Here is an 11,057-nt window from a genome sequence, read left to right as displayed (position 1 = left end):
AGATGGTCCTCTGCACGTACTTCTGCAAGACACTATTGGAGACCAACCGATCTGCAAAATATCGAGTTTCTCAGAGCAACCACCAGGTATGTGGTAGTCTACCCACCTGCTGTTGCTAGGTGGCAAGCCTCCCGAAGAACAAAACACTGATTTGCAGGAATCTATGATCTGCAAACCGGATTTGTTCTAGGGAACAGGGTTGCCACCTAGCAACAGCTCCCACCTGTCCCACCCTTGGTTTACACCAACGTAGCTAGGTTTGTTGTTTCCTCTTGAGAACTCTACCGGATATTAATATCCCACTTTTCTTCCCAAGGCGGACCAAGGGACCAAAAGAAGCCGCAAGCAGCTGCTAAAAAAGAACAGAAGCAGACGTCATCCTTCCTCTAAGAATTAAGCCAAATGTGGCTCCAGGCTCTACTTGTTTCAAGTTTTGTTCCTACTACTTTCGTTTACAACATTCAGTTCAGCCATTGCTATAGCCCAACTGTTGCCATAGGGCTGTCAGTTTACAGTTTAAATAAATCATTCCTGGTTTCAATGCACTTCCTGTTTGTAGTTTTTTCTCACAGTGACTAATCCAGGTGAAATTAAGCCTGAAGGTTATACTGCCTTCATATATGCTTTGGGGACAGGTTTGTCACCAGCGAGCTTCCGAAAAAACCTAACCAGTGGTGAGGGTGTGCGCTCACACGTGATGCAGCGTGCACGTGATGCAACGTGCATGTGACCGCGGGCGCGCGGGCACCCGCCCACTGCCGGAGCTGTGAGGGAGAGGAGTGAAAACTCACTTTCTCTCCCTCAGCGTTTTCGGGAGGCTTGCTGCCTAACCCACCTGTATTGCTAGGTGGCAACCCTGTTCCCTAGAACAAATCCGGTTTACAGATCATAGATTCCTGCAAACCAGTGTTTTCTTAGAGTTGTTATTTTTGGTTCTTACCAGGAATTATTTGTTGCATAATAAAAAAATTATTTCTGCTGGTGGTCGGATGTGCAATGGGTTCGGCGTTAGCTCCATCTTACGCCAATGCCTTTATGGCATCCATGCAGAAGGTGGTATTTTATGACCATGATTGTCTTAAAACACCAGTAGCATTATATTTATGCTTTATTGATGTCCTGCTTATTGTATGGACAGGTAATAAGGAAGATCTACTGGAGCTATTAGAGCAGCAGAATTCTACAGGGATTGTTATTCAATTGACCTATGATATTAGCTCTGAAAAAGTAAAAATTTTTGGATGTCAATATTATGCTTTATAATGAACATTTCAGAACTGAATTACTTGTGAAAAGTACTGACTGTAACACTATTTTGAGAAACGAGAGTTTTCACCCCTTGGCCTCGAGGCGGGGACTCCTATTTTCACAATTTTTGCAGGTGAGAAGAATTACTTCTGATGAGAATAAAACTAATCAGGCACTTAATGACATGCTGGCAAAAGATTGTATTTGAGGTTATAACTAGGGATGAGCGGGTTCGGATCTCCAAGATCCGAACTCCCCCCGGACATCAGGATCTGAGCCCAGATCAGAGTCCGGCTCAGGACTTACCTCCAGACTCGGATCCCAGAACGAGGCAAAACGTTATCATCCTTCTGTCGGATTCTTGCGGGTTTTGGATTCCACATAAGGAGCCACGTGTTGCCGCCATTTTCACTCTGGACTTGGAGAGTGCGGGAGACAGACCTCTGTCTCTCTGTGGGTGGTAGGGTCAGGTGGGATCAGTGTGTGCTCTTTAGGGGTGCTGTACTGTGTGCGATTAGGGGTGCTGTACAGGGGTGCTGTTCTGTGGTGCCCTGTGCTGTTAGGGGTGCTGTACAGGGTTGCTGTCCTGGGGTGTCCTGTGCTGTTTGGGGTGATGTACAGGTGTGTTGCTGTCCTGTGATGTACAGGGGTGCTGTCCTATGGTGTCCTGTGCTGTGCAGGAGTGCTGTCCTGTGCTGTTAGGGGCGCTGTCCTGTGTGCTTTAAAAATTAAGGGGGCACTGTGCTGTGTGCTGTAAAAATAAAGGAACTCTGTGACCCTTTCTGGTGCTGTTGAAATAAAGGAACACTGTGGCCCTGTTCTGTATGCTTTAAAAATATAGGGGTGCTGTAAAAATAAAGGAATGCTGTGGCCCTGTCGGGTGCTGTAAAAATAAAGGAACACTGTGGCCCTGTCCTGTATGCTGTAAATATAGGGGTGCTGTAAAAATAAAGGCATGCTGTGGCCCTTTCCTGTATGCTGTGAAAATACAGGGGAGCTGTAAAAGTAAAGAAACACTGTGGCCCTTTCCTGTATGCTGTGAAAATGCAGGGGAGCTGTAAAAATAAAGGTGCACTGTTCTGTTTGCTGTAAAAATAAAAGGACACAGTCCTGTGTGCTGTAATAAAAAAGGGGCGCTGTCCTGTGAAATGGAGAACAAAGATTTGGAGGAAAAAATTGTGAAAGATCAGGAACCACTTCCTATTACTAGTGCTGAAGCTGCTACCACCAGTCATGACATTGACAATGCAATTTCATAAACGTCGTCTGCTAAGGCCGATGCCCAATGTCATAGAAGGCATGTAATATCCAAGAAGCAAAAATGAATAACCCCCCCAAAAAAAATTATATGATGAGAAACGTAAAATTTCAATATGCCATTCATGACACAAAGTGGCAAGGAAAGGCTAAGGCCTTGGCCTATGATCAGGACTGGTGGTTCAACTTCTCATGAAGATGGAAGCCCTCCTCCCTCTCAAAAAAGTAAAAAAAAATAAAGCTTGTTAAAGCACAGGAGAACACAATTGTGTGTTCAGACTCACAATATCACAAATCCCTAAGGAGAGTCCAAGTATGTCCGTGGTTGCGATATCTAGGCCTGACCTTCCCAGACTGTATGAGAAGAGGAGGCTCCTACCACCATTTGCATGCCCTCTGCAAGTGCTGGGAGGAGCACTGCCAGTTCAGTTGCTGATATTGAGATTGAGGATGTCACTGTAGAAGTACAACAGGATGAGGGGGATATTGGTGTAGCTGGCGCTGAGGAGGAAGCTGATGATGAGGATTCTGATGGTAATGTGGTTTGTTTGAATAAGAGACCAGTGGAGACAGTTGTTGGCCATGTAATGAAAAAGCCCATTATCATGCCTGGGCAAAATACCAAAAAATCCACCTCTTCAGTGTGGAATTATTTCTCTGTGAGGATGAGAATGTAAACACTGAAGGGGGTGAGGAATCGGAGGATGAGGATGTCATCTTGCCTCTGTATAGCCAGTTTGTGCAAGGAGAGATTATTTATGTCTTTTTTTTGTGGGGGCCCAAACAAACCAATCATTTCAGCCCCTGTCACTGAAATGATTGGTTTGCTAAAGTGTGAATGTCTTGTTTATACAATATAAGGTTGAGTGGGAGGGCCCAAGGACAATTCCATCTTGCACATCTTTTCTTTGTCTGACACATCATTCCAGGGGTGCTGCCTCTCTGCCCTATCAGTCCATCAGTCCAGGGGTGCTGCCCCACTGCTGTTTAAGTCCTGTCTGATGTGCTGTGTAATTCTCCAGGGGTGCTGTTTATGTTGTATAAGTCCAGGGGTGTTGCCTATCTGCTATATAAGTTCAGGGGTGCTGCCTAAGTACAGAGGTGCTGCTGTATAATTCCAGGGGTGCTGCTGTACTTGATCCTAGATATAAAGTTTAAACTAAAGCCTACAGCAGACTATGAAACAAGCTTCAATGTCACAACCAGATTTGTGAAAACATATAGACGCAAATGTGGAAATGGAAGTTCCAAGTTTGACGAAGCGTTTTCCAATAAAGTGGAGAGAAACCATATTTGTGGCCAACGTCAGTCAGACTCAGAAGAGACAGAATCATAATCCAGCGGAAAGTGACATGGCAACATCTCCTACTTCATTTTCTTTGGCAACTGCCAAGAGAAAACTAGATTCCACATTTTGAGATTATTTACAAGATGCACATTTATTGTACAGGGTTCTTTTCCTTTATTTTGTAAATGTTTTCTCCTTAATAATTGTTCAATGTAAGGGCTGCGTAGGGTTATCGCTAGACCTCGCGTTTTAGAAGAACAGAGATTCAGTGATCTTACAGCCAGGAAGATGTCTAGCTTGCCAGGCTGAGGCAAGCTGGTGGCACAGAGGATAGCATTGCTTCCACCCATAGTCCTACTTGCAATATGAAATGAGTTTTAACTAGAGTGGTAAGCTCCACTAGGGCAGGGGCTCAATAACAAAAAATCACTGCCCAGTCCTGCTTAGTACTGTACCGAACCCACCCAAACTAAACTTGCCTGATCCGGGGGTGCTGTGGGGACTCACGAGGGGCTGATAAAACATTTAAGGGGCTGCTTTATTTAAAAATAAAATATTAATAAAATAAACAAGTCACACAGGTATGCTCACATGGAGCTGTATGGCACTTCAAAAAAATAGTCCCCAAACAGCACATGATGCAAAGAAAAAAAGAGGCGCACCAAGGTCGCTGGGTGACTAAGCTAAGTGACACAAGTGGCCGATACAAACACCTGGCCCATCTAGGAGTGGCACTGCAGTGTCAGACAGGATAGCACTTCAAAAAAATAGTCCCCAAACAGCACATGATGCAAAGAAAAAAGAGGCGCACCAAGGTCGCTGTGTGACTAAGCTAAGCGACACAAGTGGCCGACACAAACACCTGGCCCATCTAGGAGTGGCACTGCAGTGTCAGGCAGGATGGCACTTCAAAAAAATTGTCCCCAAACAGCACATGATGCAAAGAAAAAAAGAGGCGCGCCAAGGTCGCTGTGTGACTAAGCTAAGCGACACAAGTGGCCGACACAAACACCTGGCCCATCTAGGAGTGGTACTGCAGTGTCAGACAGGATGGCACTTCAAAAAAATTGTCCCCAAACAGCACATGATGCAAAGAAAAATGAAAGAAAAAAGACGTGCAAGATGGAATTGTCCTTGGGCCCTCCCACCCACCCTTATGTTGTATAAACAGGACATGCATACTTTAACGAACCCATCATTTCAGCGACAGGGTCTGCCACACGACTGTGACTGAAATGACTGGTTGGTTTGGGCCCCCACCAAAAAAGAAGCAATCAATCTCTCCTTGCACAAACTGGCTCTACAGAGGCAAGATGTCCACCTCATCATCATCCTCCGATTCCTCACCCCTTTCACTGTGTACATCCCTCTCCTCACAGATTATTAATTCGTCCTCACTGGAATCCACCATCTCAGATCCCTGTGTACTTTCTGGAGGCAATTGCTGGTGAATGTCTCCACGGAGGAATTGATTATAATTAATTTTGATGAACATCATCTTCTCCACATTTTCTGGAAGTAACCTCGTACGCCGATTGCTGACAAGGTGAGCGGCTGCCCTAAACACTCTTTCGGAGTACACACTGGAGGGAGGGCAACTTAGGTAAAATAAAGCCAGTTTCTGCAAGGGTCTCCAAATTGCCTCCTTTTCCTGCCAGTATACATACGGACTGTCTGACGTGCCTACTTGGATGCTGTCACTCATATAATCCTCCACCATTCTTTCAATAGTGACAGAATCATATGCAGTGACAGTAGACGACATGTCAGTAATCGTTGGCAGGTCCTTCAGTCCGGACCAGATGTCAGCACTCGCTCCAGACTGCCCTGCATCACCGCCAGCGGGTGGGCTCGGAATTCTTAGCCTTTTCCTCGCACCCCCAGTTGCGGGAGAATGTGACGGAGGAGATGTTGACGGGTCACATTCCGCTTGACTTGACAATATTCTCACCAGCAGGTCTTTGAACCTCTGCAGACTTGTGTCTGCCGGAAAGAGAGATACAACGTAGGTTTTAAATCTAGGATCGAGCACGGTGGCCAAAATGTAGTGCTCTGATTTCAACAGATTGACCACCCGTGAATCCTGGTTAAGCGAATTAAGGGCTCCATCCACAAGTCCCACATGCCTAGCGGAATCGCTCTGTTTTAGCTCCTCCTTCAATGTCTCCAGCTTCTTCTGCAAAAGCCTGATGAGGGGAATGACCTGACTCAGGCTTGCAGTGTCTGAACTGACTTCATGTGTGGCAAGTTCAAAGGGTTGCAGAACCTTGCACAACGTTGAAATCATTCTCCACTGCGCTTGAGTCAGGTGCATTCCCCTCCTTTGCCTATATCGTGGGCAGACGTATAGGTTTGAATGGCCTTTTGCTGCTCCTCCATCCTCTGAAGCATATAGAGGGTTGAATTCCACCTCGTTACCACCTCTTGCTTCAGATGATGGCAGGGCAGGTTCAGGATTGTTTGGTGGTGCTCCGGTCTTCTGTACGCGGTGGCTGAATGCTGAATGTGGCCCGCAATTCTTCAAGCCACCGACAGCATCTCTTGCACGCCCCTGTCGTTTTTTAAATAATTCTGCACCACCAAATTCAATATATGTGCAAAACATGGGACGTGCTGGAATTTGCCCAGATGTAATGAACGCACAATATTGCTGGCGTTGTCCGATGTCACAAATCCCCAGGAGAGTCCAATTGGGGTAAGCCATTCTGCGATGATCTTCCTCAGTTTCCATAAGAGGTTGTCAGCTGTGTGCCTCTTCTGGAAAGCGGTGATACAAAGCGTAGCCTGCCTAGGAACGAGTTGGCATTTGCGAGATGCTGCTACTGGTGCCGCCACTGCTGTTCTTGCTGCGGGAGGCAATACATCTACCCAGTGGGCTGTCACAGTCATATAGTCCTGAGTCTGCCCTGCTCCACTTGTCCACATGTCCGTGGTTAAGTGGACATTGGGTACAACTGCTTTTTTTAGGACACTGGTGACTCTTTTTCTGACATCTGTGTACATTTTCGGTATCGCCTGCCTAGAGAAATGGAACCTAGATGGTATTTGGTACCGGGGACACAGTACCTCAATCAAGTCTCTAGTTGCCTCTGAATTAACGGTGGATACCGGAACCACGTTTCTCACCGTCCAGGCTGCCAAGGCCTGAGTTATCTGCTTTGCAGCAGGATGACTGCTGTGATATTTCATCTTCCTCGCAAAGGACTGTTGGACAGTCAATTGCTTACTGGAAGTAGTACAAGTGGTCTTCCGACTTCCCCTCTGGGATGACGATTGACTCCCAGCAGCTACAACAGCAGCACCAGCAGCAGTAGGCGTTACACTCAAGGATGCATCGGAGGAATCCCAGGCAGGAGAGGACTCGTCAGACTTGCCAGTGACATGTCCTGCAGGACTAATGGCTTTCCTGTGTAAGGAGGAAATTGACACTGAGGGAGTTGGTGGTATGGTTTGCAGGAGCTTGGTTACAAGAGGAAGGGATTTAGTGGTCAGTGGACTGCTTCCACTGTCATCCAAAGTTTTTGAACTTGTCACTGACTTCTGATGAATGCGCTGCAGGTGACGTATAAGGGAGGATGTTCCGAGGTGGTTAACGTCCTTACCCCTACTTATTACTGCTTGACAAAGGCAACACACGGCTTGACACCTGTTGTCCGCATTTGTGTTGAAATAATTCCACACCGAAGAGCTGATTTTTTTTTGTATTTTGACCAGGAATGTCAATGGCCATATTCGTCCCACGGACAACAGGTGTCTCCCCGGGTGCCTGACTTAAACAAACCACCTCACCATCAGAATCCTCCTTGTCAATTTCCTCCCCAGCGCCAGCAACACCCATATCCTCATCCTGGTGTACTTCAACAGTGACATCTTCAATTTGACTATCAGGAACTGGACTGCAGGTGCTAATTCCTGCACTTGCAGGGGGCGTGCAAATGGTGGAAGGCGCAAGCTCTTCCCGTCCAGTGTTGGGAAGGTCAGGCATCGCAACCGACACAATTGGACTCTCCTTGGGGATTTGTGATTTAGAAGAACGCACAGTTCTTTGCTGTGCTTTTGCCAGATTAAGTCTTTTCATTTTTCTAGCGAGAGGATGAGTGCTTCCATCCTCATGTGAATCTGAACCACTAGCCATGAACATAGGCCAGGGCCTCAGCCGTTCCTTGCCACTCCGTGTCGTAAATGGCATATTGGCAAGTTTACGCTTCTCATCAGACGCTTTCAATTTTGATTTTTGGGTCATTTTACTGAACTTTTGTTTTTTGGATTTTACATGCTCGTTACTATGACATTGGGCATCGGCCTTGGCAGACGACGTTGATGGCATTTCATCGTCTCGGCCATGACTAGTGGCAGCAGCTTCAGCATGAGGTGGAAGTGGATCTTGATCTTTCCCTATTTTAACCTCCACATTTTTGTTCTCCATTTTTTAATGTGTGGAATTATATGCCAGTATCAATAGCAATGGCCTACTACTATATATACTGCGCACAACTAAAATGCACCACAGGTATAGAATGTAGATAGACAGTTTACTTAATGACGACACAGAGGTAGGTACAGCAGTGGCCTTCCGTACCGTACTGCTATATATACTGGTGGTCACTGTGTCAGCAAACTGCAAAACTAAAATGCACCACAGGTATAGAATGTAGATGGATAGTATACTTAATGACGACACAGAGGTAGGTACAGCAGTGGCCTTCCGTACCGTACTGCTATATATACTGGTGGTCACTGTGTCAGCAAACTGCAAAACTAAAATGCACCACAGGTATAGAATTAGAATGTAGATGGATAGTATACTTAATGACGACACAGAGGTAGGTACAGCAGTGGCCTTCCGTACCGTACTGCTATATGTACTGGTGGTCACTGTGTCAGCAAACTGCAAAACTAAAATGCACCACAGGTATAGAATGTAGATGGATAGTATACTTAATGACGACACAGAGGTAGGTACAGCAGTGGCCTTCCGTACCGTACTGCTATATATACTGGTGGTCACTGTGTCAGTAAACTGCACAACTGAAATGCACCACAGGTATAGAATGTAGATGGATAGTATACCATACTTACCTACATTTTGGCTGCTCTCTGCGGGAGAGAGCAGCCAGGTCAGCTCAGAGGGCGGGCAGGGGAGGCTGTGACGTCGTGGAGGGGGTGGGCCGGAGGCAGGACGGGGTGGAGAAAGGGCAGAACATGGGGCGGAGCAAGGGTGGGGTCATGATGATGCCTCTTTTAAGCCACGCCCCCGCTCTGTAATGCCGCGATCACCGGCATTACACTGCAGGGGGCGTGGCTATGATAACGCGATTCAGAAAGAATCGCGTCATCAACTGCCCGGACCGCCCACTTTACACACTAAGTGGGCGGACGGGCAGGGGGTACCCCACGAATCGGGAGACTTGCCTGCTCTTCCGGGGGGCCGGGAGGGTCACCCGATTTTCGGGAGCCTCCCGGCCATTCCGGGAGAGTAGGCAAGTATGTAGTGTACTTAATGACGACACAGAGGTAGGTTCAGCAGTGGCCTTCCGTACCGTACTGCTATATATACTGGTGGTCACTGTGTCAGCAAACTGCAAAACTAAAATGCACCACAGGTATAGAAATAGAATGTAGATGGATAGTATACTTAATGATGACACAGAGGTAGGTACAGCAGTGGAATTCCGTACCGTACTGCTATATATACTGGTGGTCACTGTGTCAGCAAACTGCACAACTGAAATGCACCAAAGGTATAGAATGTAGATGGATAGTATACTTAATGACGACACAGAGATAGGTACAGCAGTGGCCTTCCGTACCGTACTGCTATATATACTGGTGGTCACTGCGTCAGCAAAACTCTTCACTGTACTCCTCCTATATAATATTATACTGGTGGTCCCCAGTCCCCATAATAAAGCAGCACACTGAGCACAGATATGGAGTGTTTTTCAGGCAGACAACGTATACTGGTGGTCACTGTCAGCAAAACTCTGCACCGTACTCCTGCTATATAATACAGCCCCCACAATTAAGCAGTGTGAGCACAGATATATGCAGCACACTGAGCACAGATATGGAGTGTTTTTTTCAGGCAGAGAACGGATAAAACTGGTGGTCACTGATCTCCTCCTATATTAATATAAAGCTGCTCCCCAGTCCCCACAATGATATAAGCAAGCACAAATATTTGCATCAACTCAACAATGAACAAACGGAGAGGACGCCAGCCACGTCCTCTCCCTAACATTTCCAATGCACGAGTGAAAATGGCGGCGACGCGCGGCTGCTTATATAGAATCCGAATCTCGCGAGAACCGACAGCGGGATGATGACGTTCGGGCGCGCTCGGGTTAACCGAGCCATACGGGAGAATCCGAGTATGGCTCGGACCCGTGTAAAAAGGGTGAAGTTCGAGGGGGTTCGGTTTCCGAGAAACCGAACCCGCTCATCACTAATATATATATATATATATATATCCATTGTAGAAGAGCCGCACTCACATGTCGTTAACAATCACAGTTGCTGGGGTGCAAAATCCAGGAACAGGTCCTATCAGAACAAAGTACCACGATACATGTGCACAAATAAGGATGCACTCACCAGACTTCTCCAGGGTGAAATTGATAGATTTTAATCCAGACAGCACATACTCACAAACAGAAGGTCAACGTTTCGGCTCACAGCAGAGCCTTTGTCAAGACCAGATTACCAGGGAGATGGCAACCTGGTAATCTGGTCTTGACAAAGGCTATGCTGTGAGCCGAAACGTTGACCTTCTGTTTGTGAGTATGTGCTGTCTGGATTAAAATCTATCAATTTCACCCTGGAGAAGTCTGGTGAGTGCATCCTTATTAGTGCACATATATATATATATATATATATATATATATATTTAATATCAAGGGGCTCAGCCAATGTACTTTCTAAGGGATAGTTAAACCTCTGTGGATACTCTGTGGAGACACACCCCCTCTGGAGACTTACCACACCCCCAAGCATGCTGCATTTTCCCGGTGGGCCCTCTATGCCCCAGTCCGACAATGCTAGAATCTGATTTAATTTCCATGAGCACAGGCCCGGCGCTACCCGCTCAGCGAAGGGATGCAGTGCAGGGACGCTACTACTACAGGGGGGGCATTACATGTAAGGACGCTACTACTGGGGGGGCCATTACATGTAAGGACGCTACTACTGGGGGGCATTATGTGTAAGGATGCTACTTCTGGGGGGGGGGCATTATGTGTAAGGACGCTACTACTGGGGGGGGCAT

The sequence above is a fragment of the Pseudophryne corroboree genome, chromosome 7 (assembly GCF_028390025.1).
Source record: "Pseudophryne corroboree isolate aPseCor3 chromosome 7, aPseCor3.hap2, whole genome shotgun sequence".
Lineage (NCBI taxonomy): Eukaryota > Metazoa > Chordata > Amphibia > Anura > Myobatrachidae > Pseudophryne > Pseudophryne corroboree.
The sequence above is the reverse complement of the archived record's forward strand: the minus strand, read 5'-3'. Positions refer to the sequence as shown.